Here is a 16,891-nt window from a genome sequence, read left to right as displayed (position 1 = left end):
GCCAATTAATTACTTCAAAACCAGAGATAATACCCTATGCAGGCACATTTTTTGAATATATTATGATTCGTGATGCACTAATCCTAATATCGCAAATACATTACAGGATGGAGAGTGCATCACTTGGGCCGTGCTGTTTAATTAGCTCATGTTTAGACTTCAATAAATTATAAATATAGCTGCCTACGGTAACATCTGCAGTTATAAAACTCAACAGCATCAAGAATATAAAAAAGAAATAAAAAGGTAATAATATGCATCATTAATCTCCTGTTAAATTTCAGTTTTAGTGTTTAGTGTTTGTCGCCTGTCAGCAATTAACATGACAACCTCTAGTAGATGTAGAGTTCACTCCTCACCCAGTTACACTATAATCAGAACTGTATAAAATAAAGAGATATCTTAACATAAAGCCCATCAAATAGCCATTAAAGAATAGTTCACCCAGTAATGAACACTGCATCATCATTTACTCACCCTCATGTTGTTCCAAACCTGTATGACTTTCCTCCTCCTGTGAAACACAAAGGTGATATTTATCAGAATGACTGAGCTGCAATTGATATGGAGATTTTTACCATCAAGCTCTAAGGCGTCCAAGTCATAGATAGATAGATAGATAGATAGATAGATAGATAGATCGATCAATGACACTAAAGTAACATTTCACCAAAATGTAGCATTATATCAGTTTTTCACCAATGGATGCTCTGCAGTGAATGGGTGCCGTCAGAACGAGAGTCCAAACAGCTGATAAAAACACCACAATAATCCACAAGTAATCCACACCACTCCACTCCATCAATTAACGTCTTATGAAGTGAAAAGCTGTGTTTGTAAGAAACAAATCCATCATTAAGATGTTTTCTTTAAACCATTGCTTTAAATACAAGCCCATAATAACATTTTCTCAATTAAAAAAGTCAACAGTTTTAAAGTTAAAATTTCTTAACAATGGATTTTTTTTCTTACAAACAGACTACTTTTGTCTTTACAAGACGATAATTGATGGGCTGGAGCGGTGTGGATTACTTGTGGATTATTGTGATGTTTTTATCAGCTGTTTGGACTCTCGTTCTGACGGCACCCATTCACTGCAGAGGATCCATTGGTGAAAAACTGATATAATGCTACATTTCTCCAAAACTGTTCCCATGAAGAAAAAACTCATCTACATCTTGGATGGCCTGAAAGTGAGTACATTTGTGAGCAAATGTTCTTTTTTGAGTGAACTATTCTCTTCATTTAAATGTTAATACGTGTTAAATGGAGTTGAGAATGCTACACTTCTATGGGTAGCTGAAAATACTGTTTTGATCATGCAACACTAAATCAATTGCATATAGACATCTAAAAGGTACAGCAGCGAAAACAGCCCGTTTAATTAGGATATTTAAAACAGCCAGAGAGAGAGTAGAAAATGTTTTTGGTGCAATAAAACATTAGGGAACTAGGGAAAGAGAAAAATAACCCTTATAAAGTTGCAATTTCTTATTGTTTAAACACCACAGACAAACATCACAATTGATGCATTATCCCACACAATATTATTCATATGAGAGATAAATGCTAAACATCACCCCATGAAATCTTACATATGGATTTATGTATGGCAATATGCCAGAACACAAATAAATAACTGGAGACACGCAGAAAGTGCCGCATCATGCATAAACATGCAGACAAACTCACGCCATAAATCGCATGGCTAATAATAACCTGCTCAATGAAGTACGGTTATGTTGGATCACAGATTGTGAACTCATATTAAACATCTTTCATATTGCTCTCATAAATCCTCCATAGCATGTTGTCGTCCAGTCATCAGAGGCTCCGTCGAGTGTGTGTTTGCTCTGTTTGTCAGTGTAATTTCCCAGTGTCTAATTGTGAATAATCTCTGATTGTTCCGCCAGGTCTCTGTTTGAATTGAGTGAATCAAGTACCTGTATTTCATATCCACTATCCCCGAGTGTCATTTACAAGTAATTTAGCCGGTGTTATTTATGCAGTGGTCATTTCAGAAAAGCAATCATTCGAGCGCAGAAGCGATTAAAGACAGAAACAGAGGACGGTGGGGGAAGGAGGGTTTGTGTTTGCTGTTATTATCGTTTATATTAAAACTCACTTATGTTCATTATTCAGTTCAGCAGGTTTAAATATTGCAAAATGAGTCTAATGTGCAATTACATCACAAATGGGTTCAGTGAGGGCGACACACACACACACACACACACACAAGATAATACACACTAAGACTCTGTCTCAAAACCTAGTTAGCTGCCTTATACCTCGTTATACAAATAAAAGTTTGACTCATCATTGCTTTCAATAGAGTTTTCCATTACCAGAAGGGTTATTATAGTTAACTAAAACTAAATCATCAAAAATTGTCAAAAACTTTAAAATTAAAATAGAAAATAGAAAATAAACTTATTCAAAAATGAATAAATACTATAATAGTATCTCAATGATACAAACATAATGCTGCCGCTAAACAAATAAAGTGCTACTCTATTAAACACAAAAATATATACAATAGCAGAGCACACATATATTTGTGAAAATAATGGCATTTATAATTAGCTTGAAGATTCCTTATTGTACTTTTCAACCAAACCAATTTTTTTCACTAAACTTGTTGCAATAGCAATTCAGTGTTTTAAAACAAAAGCTGTTTAAAATTTCCATTTTAAGTGAAATAAATTTAAGGCGAAGTACTAAAATTAACTGGCGTAAAATTAAAACTAAAACGGACATAAAAATAAAATACATCTATTTAAAATATAAAGAAAAATAATGAAATTAATTATATTTAATTCAACTAAAACTTAAATAAAATATTATATGAAAAACATAAAATAAATGAAGAAAAATGTTTCCTTGGCAACTACCTAAAATTAAATTAAATTAAATTAAATTAAAATTACTACTGAATAACTATTGAAATAAAAAAAAAATTAAAAAAAATTAAGGAATATATAAAAAGGCAATAAAAATCTTACAAATGTTTAATTGAAATAAAACTGAAATAAAATAAAATACAGATATTAGATGAAAAATTAAACAAAATTTAGAAATTTTGCCTATAGGCAACTAAGTGAAATAAATATCAGTTAAAGCATTACAATTACTGACTGAAATAAAACTAAAACTGAAATAAAAATAATAAAACAAAACATGATTTAAAAAAAACATTTTATTTCAATTAAATATTTTTATTATAATTTGCTTTTTATATCTCTGAATAGTTTTTTTTTTCAGTTTTAGATTAAAACTAAATATAAATATTAGATGAACAAACTAAACTAAATTAGAATTAGAATTGTGGCCTTGGCAACAAACTGAAGTCAACTTGTAAGTACCAAATTAAATGACTGACTGAATTAAAAATTAAAATGAAAACTAATGCTAAATAAATTAAAACTATTCAGAGATTTAAACAACAAAACATTATAAAATATAATTTAAATTACAGAATTTAGAATCCTTGACAATATAATATATAATATACTGTAGGTATATATATATGTGCGTGTGTGTGTGTGCGCGCGCGTTTTTGTGACAAATGAGGACATCAATGAAACAGAGGACGGTGGGGGAAGGAGGGTTTGTGTTTGCTGTTATTATCGTTTATATTAAAACTCACTTATGTTCATTATTCAGTTCAGCAGGTTTAAATATTGCAAAATGAGTCTAATGTGCAATTACATCACAAATGGGTTCAGTGAGGGCGACACACACACACACACACACACACAAGATAATACACACTAAGACTCTGTCTCAAAACCTAGTTAGCTGCCTTATACCTCGTTATACAAATAAAAGTTTGACTCATCATTGCTTTCAATAGAGTTTTCCATTACCAGAAGGGTTATTATAGTTAACTAAAACTAAATCATCAAAAATTGTCAGTGTATTGAAAATCTGAAATAGCAGAAAGTCTCCTGTGAGGGGTAGGTTTAGGGGTAGGGTTGGTGTAGGGCAATAGAATATATGGTCTGTACAGTATAAAAACCATTACGCCTATGGGATGTCCCCACTTTTCACAAAAACAAACCTGAGTGTGTGTGTATTAAACTTGACAATATCAAAGGCACATAGCTAAATTACAAAAATTTGAATAAAAGCTGAAAATATAAAGATATCAACAAGCCAACTCAAAATACAAAAACTCTAGTATCATTTCATTGCACCAAAATATCATAAGTCTAAAAACAGTGCCAAAGATGAGGAAGAGAATGAGGTCAGAAGCAGGTATGTAGCAGGATCAGGAGTATGTGGGCAGCTCACTAGGTTTTGGAAGAGAGCCTATAAGTGAGAAACAGCTACACAAACAAAAGGAGAACACTAAACCTCCTGTTGTGTGCCACCGATGAAAGGAACGCGTACAGGTTTGGGCTGATACGAGGGTGAGAATGGCATTGTTTAAGGCGGCGTTGAGTTCTGTGGTCTGTGGCGCACCGAGTCACACTTGGGTTTCCATTCAAAGCCAATTCAAACACCCACAACACATTATGCGATATTTGCAGCGTATAATAGACTCCAGTCATTTAGCAGCGTGTCGTCAACAGTTCTTGCAGCCCATAAGCACAAAGAGACAGAGATCTGTGTGTAATTAACTCAAGACATCCCACAATGCACCGGGCTGAGAGTGGCTCATCTAACATCACCACCTACACACCCAACAAATGCTCAGCAACTCACTCACATGCATCTAAAACGGAATTATTACAGTGTTCGCAAGGCAACAGATCACACAACAATGAAAAACTGAAGTTCTTAGATGATGTCACTGTAATATTTGCATACTGATTTTACTGAATGATGACTGGTTTTCTGTCTTACTGTATATTTGCATACTTAAATATGTAATTACTCTCTTTCATAGCTTATAGGGCAGGGTAATTATATATATAAATAATTGTGATTATTTATATATATTTCGAAATAATTTTCGAAAAATTATGCGTTAAAAAAAATAATTTTAATTGAAATACATTAGTTTTCGTTTATTTCAGTAATTTTAGTACTAAAACTTAAGGTTATTTTCAGAAGTTCTTCATATTTTGAATTATTATAATTTTTTTTCAAAGCCAATTCAAACACCCACAACACATTATGCGATATTTGCAGCGTATAATAGACTCCAGTCATTTAGCAGCGTGTCGTCAACAGTTCTTGCAGCCCATAAGCACAAAGAGACAGAGATCTGTGTGTAATTAACTCAAGACATCCCACAATGCACCGGGCTGAGAGTGGCTCATCTAACATCACCACCTACACACCCAACAAATGCTCAGCAACTCACTCACATGCATCTAAAACGGAATTATTACAGTGTTCGCAAGGCAACAGATCACACAACAATGAAAAACTGAAGTTCTTACATGGTCACTGTAATATTTGCATACTGATTTTACTGAATGATGACTGGTTTTCTGTCTTACTGTATATTTGCATACTTAAATATGTAATTACTCTCTTTCATAGCTTATAGGGCAGGGTAATTATATATATAAATAATTGTGATTATTTATATATATTTCGAAATAATTTTCGAAAAATTATGCGTTAAAAAAAATAATTTTAATTGAAATACATTAGTTTTCGTTTATTTCAGTAATTTTAGTACTAAAACTTAAGGTTATTTTCAGAAGTTCTTCATATTTTGAATTATTATAATTTTTTATGTTTTGAAATAATTGTAATTTATATCACCACCTCTCTCTCTCTCTCTCTCTATATATATATAGGTGACGATATAAATTAAAATTATTTCATATATATACACACATTCACCTATTTTTTTTATTTTTAAGGCATGCGATATTTACATATATTGACTAAATAATTTGAATTTATGAAACTTGCCTTGCAGGGCCTTTTGTGAACTTTGGAATCAAATTATTGAAATGTACAGTTCAAATTGACCAACTCTAATCTTATTTTTGTTCAAAGTTTAAACAAAAGATGTTATAAAAACAACTTCATCTTAACATGCACGTAGTCTCAGATTGCAAAATCATAATAAAAAGTGCATGAAATAATCACACTATTCATGGCGTGGCTTAATTGTATTTCCCCAGCAAAGTCATTATGAATATGTTGTGAATATTTAATATCACCTAGTGGTGAGTTCATTTACGCAGAATTAAAACCACAGACCAACCCAAAACTCTAACATGAATCATTTTCATTTGCCTTCCAAACTCTGCTATTTCCTTCAGCAAACGCACGTTTAGTAGCTATGTTGTTTTACTAGAGCAAGAGCAGGAGATTTCTGATCTGAGGTAAGTCGTACGGCAGGCAGGTGACGATTCACACTGCGCACCGCTGCGCCTGACAGATTGTGTCACTTCCTCTCTCAGCAGGAAGTGGAAGCGGGTGAGTGAACAGTAATAAGGTGGTAAGGGAGCAGATCAGGGAGGTTTAATCAGGCACGCCGGAGCAGGTTTCAGACGGCTCATCCATCTGTCCACCCAACAAACTTTTCACCTTCACTGAGCCTGTGTTTATCTGGATGATGTAGGACGTGTTCCTGGATCAACATCCTTATCTAAACGCGCTTGGCTCAATAAATCCTGGAAACAAAGTTGAGTTTACAAAGTACTGACAAAATGAGCTCATTTGAGCAGTCACACCTTTTAAAGAAATCTGTTGAGGCATTTAGTAGAGAGTAAACTAGATAATCCATGAACAGAAGTGTAAACGCTGTAATATAATTAGAAAGTCTCATTACACGTATTACCTCCAATTTCTTCTGATTTTGATCCTGGAACTCATCCTAATCTCGTTGTGCAATGCTTGTCAGCTGTTTTCATCATAACCAGCTGATGCTTTTTGACGATCTACATCTGAAACGTGAAAACATGCATCTGCACAAACAAATTAACACCAACATCACGTTCTAGAGAGACAGATGGAAAGATGGAACAAACAGACGCTCAAAACACTCACATAATTATTGCCCTATATGAAATCAGCTTCATTTTTTGACCAAATCCTGTTTTCCTGTTTATATTTTTCTGGATTCCATTTTAAAGGTTAAGTTAAACATTAGTAATCAAGTATGTCTAATTAAGTGAATTTATTTATTTGTTTAACATCAATTTATTAAAAGTTTAAAAAAATAATATTTTATTCTTGCTTTAATTTGCATTATGTGTTTATTATGTAAATTAAAATCCATTTTGTTTTTCCCAATTTCTGTTTTATTGTTTCCACATTTCTCTGGATTTTAATGGCTTAATAAAAAACAATTTTATAAATAATTTAAAATAAATAAATTATGTAATGAATAATTTAATAAAAAATCAATTATCAAAATGGTGGTAATCAAATGAAAGCATAAAATCTTTTAAAATGTAATCAAATGAAAACGTAACATTTCCTTTTATTTTTTTTTGGTAAGCAATGAGCTGCACATTGCACAACAGAGGTTTATAGTTCAAATTAAAAGATGATGTACTTTTTTGTTTTAATAATTTGTTTTATTATTATTATTACATTGAAAAGTACATTATACTGTACTTTAATTGCACTATCAGGGCCGTCCTTCAACCCATCAAAATAAAAGTGAAATGCTGGTGAAGTGGCTCTCAGAGCAGAGATGAACTTCATGTATTCGTGTCCTCAATTAGGCTAGAGAAACAGCTTGAGTTTGACGAAACCTCTTTGCTCATTCACACAGATTATTTACACTGTAAAAATGATTGTGATTTTAACAGTAAAAGACTGTAAAAATGCTACAATAAAATCCTGTTAACTGGTTAACAGTAAGTTTCCATACTATATACGGTGAATAAATGCAATTACATTTAATGTAATTTTACAGTAAAATACTGTTACTATATACAGTTTTTGGAAGTGAAAAAGAAAAAGTAATTGTATAATTTACAGTGACAAACCGTAAATTGACACTCCCAGAATTCCCTGCATGACAATTCATATTTGATGCTTTTTTGTTGTTGTTGAAATAACGTTTCTTCTTATCAGTTGTGTACATTAGGGTTTAATCGTACATTTAATGTTGTTAAATTAATGTTTATTGCATTATTTCAGTATCATGTGTGTCTCCATGAGGGGGGTTAGTGTTTGTGTGAATGTAACTGTATGCACCTTCTATTTATAAGTATTGCCCTCCTCATCTCGTAGAAAAGCTGTTTGTGATGAGCTTTGGTTCATCATGTGACTTTCTCATCACCACCAGTTTTTGGTGGTTATCAGAGCATTACAATGGTTCAAAACAGATATTAGTACTTGAAATACGTATTTTATTGTGAATTTAAGTTAAGTCTGTAAAACCTAAAATGTTGCTACCATATTTTGTACGGTGAAGTTCTGGCAACCACGGCTACCGGTATTTTACCGTAAATGTCAGATTTTTTTGTAGCATTTACAGTAGTATATTTCACCTTTAATATTCACAAACACTAGTTCATATTGCAATTTGATTGAGTTGTTCATCCAAAATTTGCCAAACTCTGTGACATTCCAGGTTATACTGTTAAAATCATTTTTATGACTGGATTGCGCGAGTCTGCGTTTCCATGAATCACAGAGCTAAAGCGATACACCTATGTTTTCTGATTCCTATACAGGTGACATAAGCAGGTTGAGTGTGTTTGGGTGAAGTGGCAGGAAGGCTATCTGTGAGTCAGTTCTCACACGGTGTCGGCGCTGTTCTCCAGAGTTGTCGGACCACAGGCCAGGAGGGACGAGCCAGCTGGCTGACACATGGACCTTGGCCCTGTGCTGTGTGTTAGAGGGGAAGATCTGGCAACGCGTCCTGTGTCAGGGTCATTATCACTGCTCACACTTGGACAACTCTCTGTCACACACACACTGTGGTCTGTCTTAAACAGGACACGATCACAGGTTTGTACGTCAGATAAAGTTGGTTTGTCTGACTAACACAGTATTCATAGTTTTTCACAATGTAGATGCAATGCAAAAATATGGAGTGCCAGTATCCTGGCTATTTCGGAATTATGTAACAAAACAGTATTTCATGAGAAATTGAGGGCCTTGTACAGAAAAATAAACAAGCAAAATAGAGTGCCATTTCATCAATGGAAATACGTCAGCACTTATTTTGTGCACATAAGGGTAACGCACTTGTCATGCATGTCACAAAATGCATTTCATTCACTAAATTCTCATTTTTATGTGATAAGAATTTCATCCACATTTTGTGATCAAACAACCCCTTTCCTGGTTAATTCCTGCGGCCAGCTCCACGCTGCGGCCGTTGTGAAGGCTGCTGTTGTGGCCGCGCCGGAGCGGAGGTGGAGGCCACAGGAGTGCGCCCTCGGCGACGAGTAGACAGAGGGGCTGCGGTGGGGTGGAGACAGCAGCAGACCGCCGGGGCAGGATATGTTGAAACGCTTCTGTTTGCTTCTGCGCGGCTGAGAACTGTTGGGCAAAGCCCTCCACCACTTCGCCGAATAAGCCGGCCTGGGAGATCGGGGAGTCCAGGAAGCGATGCTTGTCGGCCTCCCTCATATCCGCCAAGGTCAGCCATAGGTGGCACTCCTGGACCACCAACGTGGACATCGTCTGACCAAGGGCCCGCGCCGTGACTTTCGTCGCCCTGAGCGCGAGGTCTGTCGCCGTGCGCAGATCCTGCAGCACACCTGGGTCAGCACCACCCTCGTGCAACTGCTTCAACGCCTTGGCCTGGTGAACTTGCAGGAGGGCCATGGAGTGCAGGGCGGAAGTGGCCTGTCCAGCAGCACTGTAAGCCTTGGCCGTTAGCGCGGACGAGAACTTACAGGCCCTGGACGGAAGGCGTGGACAACCTCTCCAGGCGGCGGCGCTTTGCGGGTAGAGCTGCATAGCAATAGCGTGCTTGACTGGGGGGGATGTCCACATACACATGGGCCGCCCCACCGTCGAGGGTGGTGAGGACGGAGGAGGCACCAAGTCTGTTTCGGGCAGAAAAAGGTGCCTTCCAAGACTTAGTAACCTCCTCATGCACTTCCGGGAAGAATGGAACGACATCCTATCATCCGCCTGTGCTCCGCACAAGATGTTGGACCCCGCCCTGTCCGAGGACCCAGCGCACTCGTCCGGGAACACCAGGTGGTGCGACATGCCAGAGGAATGAGAGGCCCGCGGAGACGTACTTGACCGGGAAGCTCTCACCGTGATGCTCAGGTCTCCCTGACCATGAACCTGAGCGAAAAGCTGATGTGCGTTTGTACGGCAACTGTCATTGGCTTGTTTAGTTTACACTCGAAGGTGATTGGGCTCTCGGGCGAGATCCCAATTCGTCAGTCACGACTGACATAACGTAGAACGTGACTGACTGAAAGGGAACACATTGTACTGAGTAATGTATCCAAATCTCATTTCAAGTCTTTTTCCCCCCATAATTCTCAATTGCAGAATTTACATAATTGGAATAATAAGTGGGAAAAAATAAGAATTGCAAGATGCAAATCCAAATTTCAGAGGTAAAAAAATAAACTCAGAATTGCAAGAAGAATAGTCAGAATTCTGAGTTTATATCATTATTTTGCCTTTTTTTTATCAGAATTGCAAGTTTATATCACAGAATTCTAACTTTTTTCTCATAATTGCGGGAAAATCGAATTGTGAGATTTTATTCTGTGGCAGAAACTTTCTTTCATACAAAATGTCAGAATTTACATGCAGTGTGTGTTTTTTAAACATTTCTTGTTGCATACAGCATACTGTTTCAGCAGTATACTAGAATTCCCTTCCACACACAACCAGTGCCTCATTGCATGTGTTTTGTTCTTTCCTTCAAAGACACCAAACAGAACAGCAAACATTAAGTGCATTATTTAGAAACTGCGAGACGAGCATGGAAAAAAATGTGAAAAGAGCTTGAGCAGAAATGAGTGTGACATTCGCAGTACTTTGAGCTTTCTTCTCCGTATGAACTCTGTCGTTCCGCAGCCTATTTCCATATAAAGCAGCCTCCTGCCTGGAGAAAGAGAGAGAGGGAAAAAAACATCTCCCTCTGAGACACAGACAGAGAAAGAGAGCGCAATACTGCAGCCCGACTCCGATAACAACATTCAACTCAATTAAACTTCAGATTGGGGACGTTCTCTCACAGAAACGATGAGCGCTGAGATAAAAGTCTAATCACAGGACCGCTGACCCTACAGGTCTCTCTCTCTCTCTCTCTGTCTGCTCTGCTACCTGCTCTCTGTGATGATAGCGGAGGCTGTATTTAAGCATGCTTACTGGAGTCTCGTGATTATACGTGCGTGAGGATCATTATACCCCCTGCTGGAGTAGGAGGGAGTGTGAGGGGCTGATAACATGAGTCCCGGCCCATGAACACCCCACGGCCCTCCCTCCGCTCACCATATGACATGTGCTCGCTTATGACTCTCTGAGTGTGTGTTTAATGCTGCTTGCTACTATTATTGCTCACTGAGATAGTGATTTGAAAAAAGCTCAAACTTAAAGGGACAGTGCACCTACACTCTAAAAAATGCTGGGTTGTTTCAACCCAACTTTGGGTCAAACATGGACTAACCCAACTTTTGGGTTAAAAATGTAATTAAAAAATGTAACCCAACAGCTGGGTTAGTCCATATTTAACCCAAAGTTGGGTTGAAACAACCCAGAATTTTTTAGAGTGTAGAAATGTAAATTCATGTCGTTCCAAACTTGAACGAGTTTCTTTCAGCTGTTGAACACAAAGGCTATTTTGGAGAATGTTGGTAACCAAACAGTGGACGGTAGCCATTGACTTACAAAAATAATATGGAAGTCAATGGCTACCGTAAATTGTTCGGTTACCAACACTCTTCTGCTTTTGTGTTCAGCTGAAGAAAGAAAATCGCACAGGTTTGTAACAAGTGGAGGATGAGTAAATTATGGCAGAATTTTCAATTTAGGGTGAACTATACCTTTTTGGGCGGACTATACCTATAACTATACCTTTCATTTTTGGGTTAACTATACCTAACTGTACACTCTAAAAAATGCTGGGTTAAATACAACCCAGTGCTGGGTAAAATATGGACAAACTCAGCAATTGGGTTGTTTTGACCCAGTGGTTGGGTTACTACCCAGAAGGCTGGGTTAAACATTTAACCCAACCGCTGGGTCAAAACAGCCCAATTGCTGGGTTTGTCCCTATTTTACCCAGTATTTTTTAGAGTGTATAGTTCACCATTTTTGGGTGAACTATACCTTAATTTCTGGCTTGAATTATCACATGGCGGAAGATGCATAAAAATAAGTGATTAGAGCTGCATCTAGAGACCACAATATCACAGAGACTAGCACCCTAGCAACCATCAAGAATACCCTAGCAACCATCCAGAACACACTAGCATTGTGACAATAATTTGGCTCCCACATTAAATGCCTGATCAAACAATGTATAAAACACATGTAACTCAACACTTATGTGGAGTATAGGTTTAAGATAGACAACGTTCAAAAGTTTTGGGTCAGTATGATATTTTCAAGAAATTAATAAATTTATAATGTTACAAAGGAATTCAAATTCAAATAAATGCTTCTTGAACTTTGTTTGACAAAGAATCCTGAAAAATGTTTCACAGTTTCCACAAAAAAATTAAGAAGCAAAAACTGTCTTGATAACATAATAATCATAAATGTTTCTTGAGCAGCAAATCTGTATATTAGAATGATTTCTGAAGGATCATGTGGGACTGAAGACTGGAGTAATGATGGTGAAAATTCAGCTTTGATCACAGGAATAAATTACAATTTAAAATATATTCAAATAGAAAACAGTTATTTGAAACTGAAATAATATTTCCAAATATTACTGTTTTTATTGTATTTTTGTTCAAATAAATGCTGCCTTGGTGAGCAGAATTAATTTTTTATTAACTTCCTGCAATACATCAACAAACTAAAAAAAAACAAAAAACAAAATAAATATTAAATTGAATTCCATTCCAAACAAAAAACACATTACAAATCTACCTTTAAACTGTTATGACAGTTTAAGTCACAATCACAATCTCTTAAATGTCTCAATTGTTTCTCCATGACATCAAAGTCATTAGTTTGAGAAACTTCTCCTACTTTTCCTCCTAGAAAAAGACTACAGAAATCTCAACTCAAACATTTCTCATCACATATTTTCAAATCTGAAGGATCTGAGTTGCTATTCACATTCATTTCATCACACTATTACTCTTACAAAAAAATTGTCTCATTTTGTATTATAAATTAAAACTAAAATAGAATATAATTATTATTAGATGAAAAAAGTAAAAAATGTGTTGCTCTGGCAAAACTAAAGTAAAAGGTGTAAGAAAAATAAAGCTAAAATAGAAATATTTTAAAACAAAAACAAATTTTGCGAATGACAAACACACAAAAATAACTAAAACAAATAAAAATGAAAACAAAAACTGAAAAATAAAAATAAAAGCTATTTTCAAAAATATATTTCCAGCCTTTTTTATCTTTCTGCATCTTTTCAGCAGTGTTGTTTCCTTACACATTTTAAAATATTCACTATAAAACAGCACCACTTTACAACAATTCAATGAAATATGTGTACTGCAAAATAATAATATACATTTTATGTATACGATCAACAATATAATTCATTTTTCTAGAATGATTATGAAGAACAACATTTGAGCCATCAGATGTTCCTCAGGGTGTGTTTGTGAGAGCGACTGAACTTCTTCAACATTAAGACAATAATGGAGAAGCAGAAGATGTGATTGGAGAGTCTTGGGCACAGAGCCAACCAGACCTCAGCAGGAGGAACAGCTTGGCTTAATGACTAATTAAGACATCTTAACGACAATTAACTCCCCAATTAACACATCTTGCAATATGGTGTTTACTTTTAAAAGTCTTCAGCTCTGTTTCTATAAGTCCACCGAGAACAAACCATCACACGTTCTCCCACTCATAATCATTAACATATGCTTACAGAGAGCTCGAATTGAGTTCACCGCAATAAAAGTTATGTCGCACATTGAACCAAAGCGACTATTTTTAGGTTGTCATGGTTAACTGTTAGAGTTCAGGGTTTACTGTAAGACAGCTAGTTAAGATGGGGTCACAAAAGTGGGTGTTTCATATCAGAACACCGGTGAATTGTGGGAGATCTCTCTCAATTATATACTATAAGATTGCCGTCAAACTGCATTCAAATTAGTGTGTTAGCAATTAGCAAAGAACTGCATCGCCTACAAAAACACTAAAAAACAACAGCTAAATAGCTATTTAGCTATAATGCAACAGTGCTCGGCCACTTTTTCAGTGGCATTTGATTTTTTCCTATTCATTTTCCCATAAGAGATTTTAAAAAGTCTTTGTTAAAAAGTTATAAGTCATGAACCAAACCAACCAGCTATGTGGACATGAATGTGCTTTGTAGATATAGGCTACCTTTCTGAAATCCAAAATGAAATAAATGTTTTGCATCATGAGTTGTATTAGCAACACTTCAGCTTTTGAAAATACAACTTCTAACCAGTCGCCATGACTTTAATTTTGCAAAAAAAAAAGACAAAACAAATGTGTTACGTAACTTAATCCTCTTTGTCCAAAGTGAGACATAAGGCCGCAACAAATAAAGCCGGGCTGCGTTTTCCAATAACGCTGTCTCTTAGTGCGCTTACGAAGACTCTAACGGTATGCCTTAACTAAAGGTGTACCATTTCTAGGCATGTTCCCCGAACTATACCTTAAGAGGTTGCTTGAGATATACCTTCTTACATGCGAAATTACCAGGTGCTGTCCATGGCGGTGGTGCTGAATAGGTTGATATCAATGGCTCGAGAATCGATTATTCATTCTATGATCATGAACATGAGAAAAATGTATAATTTTGACCCATTCTAAGAAGTGTTGATTTTAAATAAAGACATGGAACTCTTTCTTGTTAGAATGCAACAAACTTTGAAATGATGAAAACCAAGAAAGACTAATATATGCCCAGAGCACCTTCCAGTGGTCACATAAAGCATATGCATATAAAACATAAACCACATAAAATACAAGGGGGAAAAAAGCCTACACGAGACACTGCTTAATAATTTAACAGCTTTTAACAGAAGAGAGAAAAACTAAATAACAAGTAACACCTTGGGCCTACACAAGTCCAACAGAAAAACATTGTGGTAAGAGTGCTTTCCAACAAGTAGCACTTCAGAAATAGTTGAAATTGCATTTATCAGGACTCATGGGATCTTGAAAAAATAATCCAAATTGCAAACTAAATCCAACCCTGTGGATATTTTATATAATTTTCGAAATGAGTGCGCGAACCCGCAACCTCATGCCCAAATGTAGCCTATATCACTAACTGGCAGTATGCCTTCACTGGCCTTTGAATGGGTCATTTATATGATCATAATATAGCCTATTTTCCATAGTGTCTTCAATTACTCCACGACCAGGGTTGATTGCCCAGCAGCCGCATCACATATGTGACCCTGGAGCACAAAACCAGTAATAAGTAGCACAGGTATATTTGTAGTGATAGCCAAAAATTGTATGGGTCAAAATTATAAATTTTTCTCATGTTCATGATCATGAAGATCATGTTCTATGAAGATATTTTGTAAATTTCCTACTGTAAATATGTGGACATGAATGTGCTTTGTAGATATAGGCTACCTTTCTGAAATCCAAAATGAAATAAATGTTTTGCATCATGAGTTGTATTAGCAACACTTCAGCTTTTGAAAATACAACTTCTAACCAGTCGCCATGACTTTAATTTTGCAAAAAAAAAAGACAAAACAAATGTGTTACGTAACTTAATCCTCTTTGTCCAAAGTGAGACATAAGGCCGCAACAAATAAAGCCGGGCTGCGTTTTCCAATAACGCTGTCTCTTAGTGCGCTTACGAAGACTCTAACGGTATGCCTTAACTAAAGGTGTACCATTTCTAGGCATGTTCCCCGAACTATACCTTAAGAGGTTGCTTGAGATATACCTTCTTACATGCGAAATTACCAGGTGCTGTCCATGGCGGTGGTGCTGAATAGGTTGATATCAATGGCTCGAGAATCGATTATTCATTCTATGATCATGAACATGAGAAAAATGTATAATTTTGACCCATTCTAAGAAGTGTTGATTTTAAATAAAGACATGGAACTCTTTCTTGTTAGAATGCAACAAACTTTGAAATGATGAAAACCAAGAAAGACTAATATATGCCCAGAGCACCTTCCAGTGGTCACATAAAGCATATGCATATAAAACATAAACCACATAAAATACAAGGGGGAAAAAAGCCTACACGAGACACTGCTTAATAATTTAACAGCTTTTAACAGAAGAGAGAAAAACTAAATAACAAGTAACACCTTGGGCCTACACAAGTCCAACAGAAAAACATTGTGGTAAGAGTGCTTTCCAACAAGTAGCACTTCAGAAATAGTTGAAATTGCATTTATCAGGACTCATGGGATCTTGAAAAAATAATCCAAATTGCAAACTAAATCCAACCCTGTGGATATTTTATATAATTTTCGAAATGAGTGCGCGAACCCGCAACCTCATGCCCAAATGTAGCCTATATCACTAACTGGCAGTATGCCTTCACTGGCCTTTGAATGGGTCATTTATATGATCATAATATAGCCTATTTTCCATAGTGTCTTCAATTACTCCACGACCAGGGTTGATTGCCCAGCAGCCGCATCACATATGTGACCCTGGAGCACAAAACCAGTAATAAGTAGCACAGGTATATTTGTAGTGATAGCCAAAAATTGTATGGGTCAAAATTATAAATTTTTCTCATGTTCATGATCATGAAGATCATGTTCTATGAAGATATTTTGTAAATTTCCTACTGTAAATATATCAAAACTTAATTTTTTTATTAGTAATATGCATTGCTAAGGACTTCATTTGAACAGCTTTAAAGGTGATTTTCCTC

This window comes from Sinocyclocheilus grahami, unplaced genomic scaffold, assembly GCF_001515645.1.
Source record: "Sinocyclocheilus grahami isolate Dianchi unplaced genomic scaffold, SAMN03320097.WGS_v1.1 scaffold186.1, whole genome shotgun sequence".
NCBI classification, from domain to species: domain Eukaryota; kingdom Metazoa; phylum Chordata; class Actinopteri; order Cypriniformes; family Cyprinidae; genus Sinocyclocheilus; species Sinocyclocheilus grahami.
Note: the sequence above shows the minus strand (reverse complement) of the source record.